This window comes from Mustela nigripes, chromosome 4 (assembly GCF_022355385.1).
Source record: "Mustela nigripes isolate SB6536 chromosome 4, MUSNIG.SB6536, whole genome shotgun sequence".
Classification (NCBI taxonomy): Eukaryota; Metazoa; Chordata; class Mammalia; order Carnivora; family Mustelidae; genus Mustela; species Mustela nigripes.
Window position 1 is genome coordinate 46,948,646 of NC_081560.1, and position 11,278 is coordinate 46,959,923.

General features: G+C 45.1%; 1 long non-coding RNA gene across 1 annotated transcript in view; it reads right to left on the reverse strand.

The window, feature by feature from the left end:
• The window catches only part of LOC132015843 (uncharacterized), a 41,484-nt gene extending 30,563 nt beyond the window's left edge, over positions 1 to 10,921 (reverse strand). The window contains exons 1-2 of the long non-coding RNA XR_009403791.1: positions 10,773 to 10,921; positions 9,274 to 9,391 (exon numbers count right to left, since the gene is read on the reverse strand). This is a non-coding gene — a long non-coding RNA (uncharacterized LOC132015843). The remainder of the gene's footprint in view (positions 1 to 9,273; positions 9,392 to 10,772) is intronic.
• Between the last annotated feature and the right edge of the window lie 357 nt (positions 10,922 to 11,278).

The following is an 11,278-nucleotide window of genomic DNA, read 5'->3' on the forward strand; positions in this document are numbered from 1 at the left end:
TGTACGATCCAGTGGTAGATCTCACCTGTGAAGGTGGTTATCTAGAACACGAGCACATCTTTCCTTGGATAACTGCTTTGTTCAATGCCAACTATTTCATTAAATGTTCCGGAAGTAACTGACATAATAATGGTTATGTCTATTTGTAGTGGAATATTACAGGTAATTGACATTATGATATATATCATGACCCTTCCTGAAATATAAAAAGTCAAAAACTCTCCTTTTTATGCATTCTCATTTTTTCAGCTATTGGGAAAGATAAATCCACGCATATCTTCTAGGACTCAGCCTCACAAACAGGAAATGAGATTTAAGAGCATTTAAGCCTCTGAGAGTTAAATGGATTTGGCTACGATTCCTTACCAGCATTAGCTGGCTTAGCAGAAATGTATTTTGTTAATTTGGCCGACATTGACATTGACAGTCTAACAGCATTACCACCCAAAGCAGCTTTGGTTTTTGCCCTTAATGAGAATGTTCATACCAGAGCACCTTGGATTTGCCAGGGAGCTGGGCTTTAATGGGATTATGCTAAAGATTATAAACGTGGAGCTCTCCTGTAACAAGACTGGATATTCATTTTAGGAATACAGCCCTGTCTCCGTATTGGTGGAGCTGCTGGAACATTTGAGGATTCCCATCACACTCTAGGCTGCTGTGAAAGCGGAGAATGGCTAAAGAAAAATCCTCCTAGAAAAGGCTGAATGGGAGTTGGCGTGGCAACAGTAAAGAGGACCCAACCTCTCCCATTTGAGAGAATCTGAACAAGTCTAAGAGCTGGCGGTAAAATGTCAGAACTATCTGAACCCCTTAATACTGAAAAGATAGCAGAAGTGCTGTTTAATGAATTAAGGAAGATAAAATCAGGAAACAGAGCTGTGGGGTGGTGTTAGCACAGGGTTGAAGAGGCCTTCATTCTTCAGGCCAGCGGAAGTGGGGTATCAGGTGGCTGAGATGCGACCCGAGGCGGCCTCGTGGGGCTGGGGCCATGGCGCTGGTCCCCGCAGCCCGCCAGCCCCAAGCTGAATGAAGAGGACAGGCTGCGCCAGCTGAAGAGGTGCACGCCCCACACATCATTTGAGATGCTTCATCGTGAAGCAAAAATGGTTTCTAAGGAGCTCCGCCTCCAGGAAAGGGATTTGGAATCAGACCAGTAATAAAATGAACAGGACCCCGATGTGAGCCATGAACCTATGAGGCGGTATTGGCTAATGTCATCGGCTCCTTCCTCAAGAGAAAACCTGAGCCCATTCCCATGAGGGAATGTACGGCTCTTCCCAGGCTGCCAGGAGTTGATGCGTTCCGATGGCATTAGTCATAAAGGGGACAGTTACTGCTAACCGGCCCCCCCCCCGACACATGCCATGTATGCGTATTCAAAAGGTGACATAATATCGAGCCTCAAGGTGTTCACCATTCATTTGGAAAAGATAAGGCTAAAACACACATGGCCAGTATTTTGCATACTTGTAAAGCCTTAAGTAGCCAGCTGCTGGATTCCAGAGTCTAGCTTAATCCCATTCTGGCCATTTAAAAACCCGCGCAAGAGCTTCGGCGGGTATAATTCCAAATGGGAAAAGACAAGAACGTTGCCAAATACATGCCTTGACAGTATTTTCCAAAAATGGAAATGTTCTTAATGCTCCTACTGATTAAAAGAGGAGATTGAGAGCAACACAAATATCCGCGATCTGGGTCTTCTTATATAAATATGATGCATTCCGTTTTCGGTTTTCGACTGGAGAATGAGGAAGCTTGCTTTGTGTTGATACGGAAAAATCTCCGTGTCACTCAGTGTCCAAACAGGGGAGTAGGAGCCGCTCTCCATGCTTCAAGCAGAGAAGGCTGTGATGGAGGAAACTGGTGAAAAAACCATCAGGAGGGCGAAGGAGCAAAGAAAGAGGGGCTCTTGCCCAAAGACGGAAGCTGCTGCTGTTCTTTGGCTGGATCGAATGCGTGAACGCTCACCTCTCACACTGCAGAAACCACCCCCAGGCTGCTGCAGCCCGGAGTACCAGCCCTCAGGCCCTGTGCCTGTTCCTACCACTGCCGGTAGCACAGGAAATGGCCAATTTCTTCCTTCCTCCCACCCAGAACCTACTGCTGGTGCTTCCCCCTGGAAGAACCCACCTTGAAACTGACCAGCTGAGTGAGTCTGGGAAGGGGGATGGCGGGACCTAGAAGGATGAACTTGGACCCAACTGCCTAGAGACACCATCTGGTACACGCGCCCCTTTACTGCTCAGATCCACACATTTCTCTGTATCCATGCAATGACTACATCGGGCTTTTACCTAACAGAATGCAATCATATGCCTCATACAGACGACTGCAGACTTACTGTCCCCAAAATAAGGAAACACAGAACAGGACCATGCAATGAGGCAGCCTCAGCCCCTATATCCACCTCTGCTTCATGTCAGTTCCTCTTCTGTTTTTATCATCATTATGCCGTGGATATTCTGTAACCTAAAGGCCAAACTGTAAAGTTAACCGCCACCAACCCTCGACGTAATTCATAGCAAGCAAAGAAGAATATATGCATAGCCACCACAGTTTGGGTAACTGGTAACAAAACCAGCTGATTGGCAGGGATAATTGTTGAGTCATCATCGACAATGAGCTTCTTCCAATGTCCATTCCATGTTTCCTTTGTCTTGCGCCCAAATCTCAGCTTTTGAGGTTCTTTCCTAGCAGGGTGACTTCCCTTCATCTCTGAAAGGCCTAGTTTTTTTGTCATGTGCTTTGTGGCAATATTATTCCAATAAACTTTTTGTACATCAAAGGGCTAAGAAGCACCCAGGAGAATTTCCAGGGCTCCAGACACAGTCTTTCCTGCCACGACTGTGTCACAGCAACCCAGTTCCTCTTGGTAACCCTGACCGATCGCCCCAGCCAGAACAGTAACCCTCTTCTCTGCCTGACAATTCAGCGGCGTGAGAACCTTAGAGCGAACAGATGGCACTATCAACTTCCTGTTCAGCGAAACAATTGTATGTCCCTAGAGAAGCACTGTCTCCTTGGAATCAAGACCTACAAACCAGCTGATCAATGCTGTGAAGAAGGCAGGTGAATATTCTGAGTGATGTTCCACACGTGACAGTGAGGGGAGCCGCTCCCCTTTCTCTCCGCATGATTCCCAGATCCACATATCCCGACCTGAAGAGACACAGCACCACTTTTTTTGTTGCTGATTCAAAGCTTCACCCACATTCTGCAAGACAGTCACCCACCTTGCAGAGAGGGGGTCTCCCAATGGTACCATTTTTGAAACTTCAACAATCTCTTCCTAGACTTTATCATGTTAACTGCCTTGGGGTGATGGAGTGTATGGTAAACCAGTAAGTCCCAGGGGCGTGAGCCCTATTCTTCTTCCGCTGTAAAATCAGATCTTCAGCCAGAAGCAATATTGTGTAGGACATCGTGTCATTGAATAAAGCACTCTGAAAGTCCACAGATGGTGGGACTGATCAAAGCACTGCAGGCAGGGGATGAACAGTGTATTTAGAAACAGTATCCATTCCAATAAGGACAAAATTCATGCTCTCCATAATGGAAAGAGTTCAGTGTAATAAACTTCCTACCAGGTGGCTCGGTGGGGTCCCTGGGGAATGAGGCCATGTCAGAGCTCAGTATTGGTCTCTGCTGCCAGCAGATTAGGCATTCAGCACCAACAGTGGCCAGATGCACCTGGGAGAGGATGAGTCCATATTGTTGAGCCCACGTGGAGCTTCCATTCCTGCCATGAGCCTACTGAAGAAGCCTTAGGTGGCTGGGAAAAGGGCTGACTGACATCCACAGAATGGACCCTCCTGTCCAGTTGATTACTGAGAGGCTCCTCACTGGATGCCCCGTGTAGCACTGACACAGCCCAGTGCCCACAGGGAGAGGTCCATCTGAAAACCTCTTCCTCAGACTCCCTTGTCGCCAACAGGCCAATCCTACCATTAGTCACCCATGAATTGTGGAAATCTCCACAGTTCTCTCCACCAGACAAAGTGGACAACTGCTATGTTGGCCTCAAGAGAACTTCCCTTACCACTATCCTGAGGGGAGCTATACTGTTTCAACAGTCCAAATCCAACCAGTGCCTTCAAATTGCAAGGGACCATCTGTGAACGTGGCCCAAATGTTGTCTTCCTCTGTCAACTGTCAATTGCAAAAGGACGTTGGTGTGGGCTGCGAGAGATTCAAAAGGCAGCAAGAGGAGACGCTATGGGAATCTGAGCTACCTAATCGTACTTCTTCTACTTTCAGGACTTCCTTGACCCCGATCTGGTATACACTATTTACAATGTGTGACGGACTGCCGGTGTGCATTCCCAACCTTACGTCCTAGTGGATCAGTATATTAGTTATCGATCACTGTGTAAGAAATTACCCCCAAACTTAGCGACACCCATTTGTTATCTCACATGGTTTCTGGGAATCAGGAATTCAAGGAACAGCTTCGCTGGGAGAATCTAGTTCAGGATCTCTCAAGAGGCAGAAGTCAGGTGGTCAGCCAGTGTTGAAGTCGCTTCAAGTTTAACTAGCCATGCTGTAGACCAGTGGTTCTCAAGGGGGAGCAATTTTGCTCCTCCAAGGATATGAAGCAATCTGTAGACACTTTTGGTTACCACAACTTGGGTGGTCTGCTGCTGGAATCTGGTGGGTAGAGGCCAGAGACCCTGCTAAACATTCTCTAATTCTCAGGATAGCCTCCCACATCTAAGCATGATCTGTCCCCAGAATCTCAAGAGTTCTGAAGTTGAGAAACCCTACTAATGAGGCTTATTTCGCTCTGGTCCCAACACAAACCTGGGAGCCTTGTGTGTTACACAAAACATTGCCATGAACAATACGCTGTAAAAAGTATATATGTCCTCTCTGAGATCAAAAGAGGTACAAAACCCTGTAGCTCCTTCTCAGTGGCAAGTGGTGCAAAGTATAGCAATTTGCCTTCTATTTTAAAGAGGAAATGTCAAATTTCCCAGACTTCTGGAGCCCTAGAAACTCCACTGGGGAGAAAGCCTTTGATTTTTCTCAGGGTTTATCTCCCACCCTCTGGCATACATATGCCTTACTACGGTATCTAGGGTATGTGCTCCCTCCTGCTCTCCATGTCAATAACATATCAGCATGCTGTTCTGGGGGATTCTGGAGGATGCTCCAAGACCCAGCAGACCAGATCTTGTCAGAGAGCAGAACAGTCAACTAGTGCCTGAGGTAGGACAGTGAGCTTGTCTTCCTGATCCTGCTAGTTGAAAGCAAACTCCTGCTGGTAATCTTTGCTAATTTGGTAATGAGAGGGAAAAAAATATATATAAAAAAAAAATCTGCCAGATCAACATCTGCATACAAAGTGCCAGGAGCACTGTTGTGTCATCCAGTAAAGACATGACATCTGGTCCAGGACCTGAATAATGTTACAAGAACCCACAGTCATTTCCCAACAGCCGTCTCACTCCTGCACATGCCACACAGACAAGTTAAATGAGGGTACGGCAGAATAACCCATGTATTGTTCAAGCGTTAGATGGGAATACTGATCTCTCCAATCCTCCCCCACCTCCCACCCCAGGGATAGAGTATTGAGAGTACTGCTCTCAGTTTACTCTCATTTAGGAAGGGCGAATTCCAGGAGGCTTCTGCAAGGCCATGCCCGCTATCCTAAGGCTCACTACTCAGGTTAGGGAATGCATATGGGGAGCTCCTTGAGTTGCTGGATACCTATTACGACTGCATTCAGGAGTGGGAAAATAACCATAAGTAGGTCAAGGGCCCACTGGAACCCTGCGAGGAAGGTAGAGGCCAAACTTTCATTTATCCCCAGATGACCACAAGTGACATACACCCCCAGTGGTCCAGAGGCATTTGGGGTCTCTGGGGATTAGCACTGTCTCCAAGCCAATATCCAGAAATCCCCTCTAGATCTGGCTGTTCCCCTTTCCCCAGTTTATAGTCATCCCAGCGAATGGTTGTAGGTCTTCTGAGAAGGACTTAAAGGAAGATTTATGCTAGAAGCTCATGGCAATGTTATCCAGCCCCTTCTTGAGGCTTCTTGGCCGCCCCTTCTTCATATGGCTAGACTTCTCTAACCTGAGCAGGCATCAGAGCCAGGGGAAGGGCTTGCCGAAACACAGACCCCTTGGACCTGCCTCCAGAGTATGTGTGTCAGTAGGGTTGGAGAGGGCCTGAAAACCCACACTTACCACAAATGCCCAGGTGACACTGCTGCGACTCCTTGCACAGTCTGAGAATCAGTGCGTTGAGGATTCCTACACCTTTGAACTGATTCAGGTCTGAGACTGCTATTTGGCTCTGTCCCTATAGAAGCCTGTCATCCACCAAAATCAAGAAGTCTACTTTAATGAAGACATCTTTTCCCATTGATGGGTCTCTTAAGGACCCCTGAACAAGAATGAGAGCTCAATACATCTCCCAAGTCTGGAGAAGCTTGACTGACCACAGTAATATCAATTAAGAAAGACCCTTCCCACAGCTACCACTCTGTCTCCCCAAATTCCCTCCTAGAGGGACCAGAGACCATAGTGAGCATGGTGGGGTCATAGAGTAGAAGCCCTTCATGGGCGAGAAAAGATGAAACCGATCCCAACCCCATCCCTACAGAACGGTTCTTGCTCGCTTAAGGTACGGAGAAGGAGGCTTATCTTCAAAGCAAGGTTTTCGTTATTACATGGAATTTAATTACGAAAATGGGAATATGCTTTGTGACTGGAGATCCATTTAAATGCCTTTAAGAGTGACCAGAGAACTCAGGGGTCTGCCTGAGTTTCCATCCAGGTGATGGCAAAGAAATATCCATGGAGTGGCTTATAAAAGACACTGGAGGGGCACCTGGGTGGCTCAGTGGGTTAAAGCCTCTGCCTTCAGCTCGGGTCATGATCCCAGGGTCCTGGGATCGAGCCCCGCATCGGGCTCTCTGCTTGGCAGGGAGCCTGCCTCCTCCTCTCTCTCTCTGCCTGCCTCTCTGCCTACTTGTGATCTCTGTCTGTCAAATAAATTAAAAAAAAAAAAAAAGACACTGGAAAATACAAGTAAGGTGGCTTTGTCATTGGACTCTTGAAGACCTGCTTGTTCAGTGTACCGGCTTACAATGCCAGATGATGTGGAAACAGAGAGATGGTTAAATCTCCATAGAGAAGGCAGGAGATAAAACAGCATGCTCCCAGACACGGCCAAGTCTTCTCAGGTCCACAAAGGACCACAGAGACGGGCAGCTGCGGAGGACACCATCACGAGCAATGAGGATTCTTACCAGAGCCTAGAAGCACATTAATGGGTTTTTACATCCTCCTAGCGCTCCGTCAGCCTGGATTGTCCCAGAGACTCTGCTAAATGCCCACACGCTCATGGAGTATGAATCAGGAAACTGAGGGGAATGAAAGGCCATATCACAGGAGTATCCTACAGGAGGCTCAGGCTTTAGATCTGCCTGAGTTTCATTCCCGCAAGTCCCCCAACCCATTCATTGAAAAGTTCACAATTTCTTCTCTTTTTAGGAAATGATAAAATAAGTACTTTAAATAAAGTGTTCCAATAGATAGATAAGCACCTTTCTAGATTCTAGATTCTAGATTCCTTGGATGCATGAGCCTATGCCTACACCGGCACCAGAAGAGCAAAAAGGGCCAGTATGGCTGGAGTGAAATGAGAAGGGGAAGAGAAGAGCTGGAGAGAGCCCTGACAGCAGTGTGCTCGGGGGCGGAAGGAGATCCACATTTGGCCTTTAAACTCTGAGCGAGCCACTGCAGGGTTCTGAGCCAACGGTGAAGGGATGTGAGAAGTATTAACAGGATGGCTCCAGCTGCTGCGTTGCTCTACGGAGGACGGGCTGTGGGACGCGTACATGCAAGCAGGGAGCGATGGAAATGATCCAGGTGAGAGCTGACAGCTTCCTGGACCCGGGTGCTGGATGTGGAAGTGATGAGAAGGGTGAGAATCTGGGTATCTTCGGAGAGGGGAGCCTACAAGGCTCCCAATGGGTGGGATGTGATGTGCGAACAAGAGTGAGGTCAAGAATGACTCCAGGGTTCTTGTGTGCATTAACGGGAAGGATGGAATGACTATTGCCTGAAAAGAGAGAGTGGGGAAGGAATAGGTTTTAGGGAAAAGGCCAAATGTTAGGCATGTTTGATCTGAAAGAGCTCTGATATTCAAGGACAGAAGTCAAGCAGGCAGTTTAATACACAAGGCTTGTATTTGGAAGAGAGATCCAGGCCAGGGACAATTTGGGGTCTTTGAGATAGACACAGCATCTAATGCCATGTGGTTAGATTAGATCACCAAAGGAGACAGTGGTGAGATCCAAACACTGGGACCTGGGGCACCCCAATATCAAGGTGGCATGGAGACGGAAAGAAACCAGCAAGGAGAGTGAGAAGAAACTGCTCATATGCTTGGAAAAGAACACGGTATCACTGAAGCCAAGAGAAGACAATGGTCCAAAAAGAATGGATGAACCACAGGCTGCAGACAAGAGCAAGATGAAGGTCAAGATCTCACCGCTGGATGTGGCAGTGATCACTGATGACTTGCCAAGAGCAATTCTAAAACATGAGGCTAAACGTCCTAGCTGGAGAAGATTCAAGACGATGAGGAAGAGAAGTATGAAGAGACAGTAACTGTAGACATCATTTTTCTAGCAGTTTCAGTGCAAAGGGGGCAGATACATGGGGTAGTGGCAGAGAGGGAAAGTACAGTCAATAAGTAGCTTTTTTTTTAAGACGAAAGAAATGACAGCATGTTCACATTCTAGCTGGAATGATCCAGGAGAGAGGAGACACTGATGATGTAAGAGGAAGAACCCATCCAGGCAAACAGGCACTCTCAAACACTGCAAGGAACCTGCATCTGGTTCAAGGTTTTCAAAGGGAAAGTTGGTACTATATAGCAAAAGTACAGATGCATATATTCCTAGACAAAGCATTTTTAAATGATTTTATTTATTTATTTGACACACAGAGAGAGATCACAAGTAGGCAGAGAGGCAGGCAGAGAGAGAGGGGGAAGCAGGCTCCCTGCTGAGCAGAGAGCCTGATGTGGGGCTCGATCCCAGGACCCTGGGATCATGACCTGAGCAGAAGGCAGAGGCTTAACCCACTGAGCCACCCAGGCACCCTAGACAAAGCATTTTTATTTCCAAGATTTAATTCTGCATAGATGCGCAAAGACATATCTACCTGTCATTTATCAGAACACTATATATGATATGAAAAGCAAGGAAAACCTTAAATGTATATTGACAATGGATGGTTAAATCCATACCTGAAATACCATGCAGCCTTGGAAATAATGCTGATCTCCACTTTCTGTTCTGGAAAGTCTCCAAAATTACATAACTGAAAGATACCAAGGTATAAAAGAGTACACAGTACGCTCCCACCTATGAAAAAAAAAAAAAAAGCAGGAATAAGGCAATATGTAGTTAAACAGAAAACATGTGTATGTACATAGAACATTTTTGAGAGAGAAGGATTTACTTTCCATAGCATATCCCTTTTCTAAAGTTTCCATTATTTTTAGGAAGTATATTTATTATTTTTGATTAAAGATTAACACAAAGAGAAAAATATCTTTGCTAGAAAGGAAAAAAGCAAATTTAACAATTCTGGCTGTGCATTATGTTACTAACATAAAGAACATTTTCTTCTACAAAATTTAAGGGAGAAAAGCCATTCCCTTCTAGGCTGTTTTGGAAAGTAGTAGGAGAAACAAATCCTTCTAAATTGATTTCTACTGAGCCAGCAATGTCTTTATTCAATATTTTGCAACACTGGAACATAAATTTTCATTATGCATACCCTAGGTAAAAGATTTTTAGTTTCAAAATGTATTTCTGTTGGGCACACAATAGGCATCCAATAAAAATTTGTTGGGTTAAATCAGATCGCTAATTAGATGAATGTCAACACTAAGCCTGGGGGAAATGGCATTTAAATACAAAGCACTGAGGCCCTCTTCTCTGTATGTTTGTAGGTATGTATGCCTATATGTGTACTTACTATAGATTAACATCTGTTCTGTTTATTTTCAGTTTACTACACAGAATATGAGGGAGCTATGGATTAAACCAAAAAGCTATCTTGATGCAATTTAGCAAACTATTTAATCATATCCTTTAACGATTAAGAAGTTATCAAGTAGGGGTAGAAAAGGAAAATGAAGGGAAGACCAATTTCCAGAAGCAGAAATTATTTCTGAGATTGCTGTCTTAAAATGCACCTATCCTGAGTTAAGAGGGTATTTTACACATAACCGTACTCGAATTAATAGTTCTTAAAAATAAAGAAAGATACCCATTAAGTACTTCTGAACTGGGAAAGTGGAAATTCATCACTTTTAGTGTCTGTCAGTGTGGAATCTCTTGTTTAGTACTTTCGTGAAACACATTCATATGGAAGACGACATTGACACTTTTGATGGATGACGAGACCCTGAACTGCCTTCTGAAATATCAAGTCAGACCGCATTCCTTTCTATGTTTTTAGTAGTAAGCATACTTATTGTAATCAAATCTTTTGAAAACGAGCACTCCGTGCTACAGAATAGAATAGCATCATATATAATAAGCCTCTCATTTCTCAACCTTAAGCATCAGGGATTCTCTGCTATTTATTTAAGCTTGTGTGTTTTTTCTTTCCCCGGTTTACTGAATTATTTATTAGTTACACAGTATTCATGCTCTGTGCTAAGTGCCGCTTCTCTCTCCTTCTGCCGCTGGAACACAAGTTCATATTCTATTTCATTATCAATTTAAAGCTCACCCGAAGCTAAGGAAGTAATCATTCATTGTGACGGAATCGCTGGGACGGTTGTATATTCTCGAAAACATTAAGATTTTGTTTTAAACATTCGGTCTATTTGCTGCGTTTTGTTGGCTAACGGACAATGATATATAGGCTATATATATAAAATCTTCACATCGCGATGCAATTATTTGCAGGCAAGATCCACACCTTGACAGGCTTCCAAGATGAAAAAAGGTGAAACTTGGTTCGCTGACAAAATGTTCATCTTGAATTCGAACAGGAATTGATGGATGGGGTATTCTCATGTCTGTATGCAAGTCTAAGCAAGGTGCTATAGACCAGTATTTTTCAAACTTTATAGAGCTTACACATCAACGTGGGAGATGGTCACCTCGCAGAGGCAGATTCACGGGTTCGGGATGGGATCAGAGATTCGGCATTTTTAAGAAATTCCCAGGTGATGCTGATGCTACTGGTCCATAGACCTCATCTTGAACAGGAAGATGCAGAGCAATGGTCAC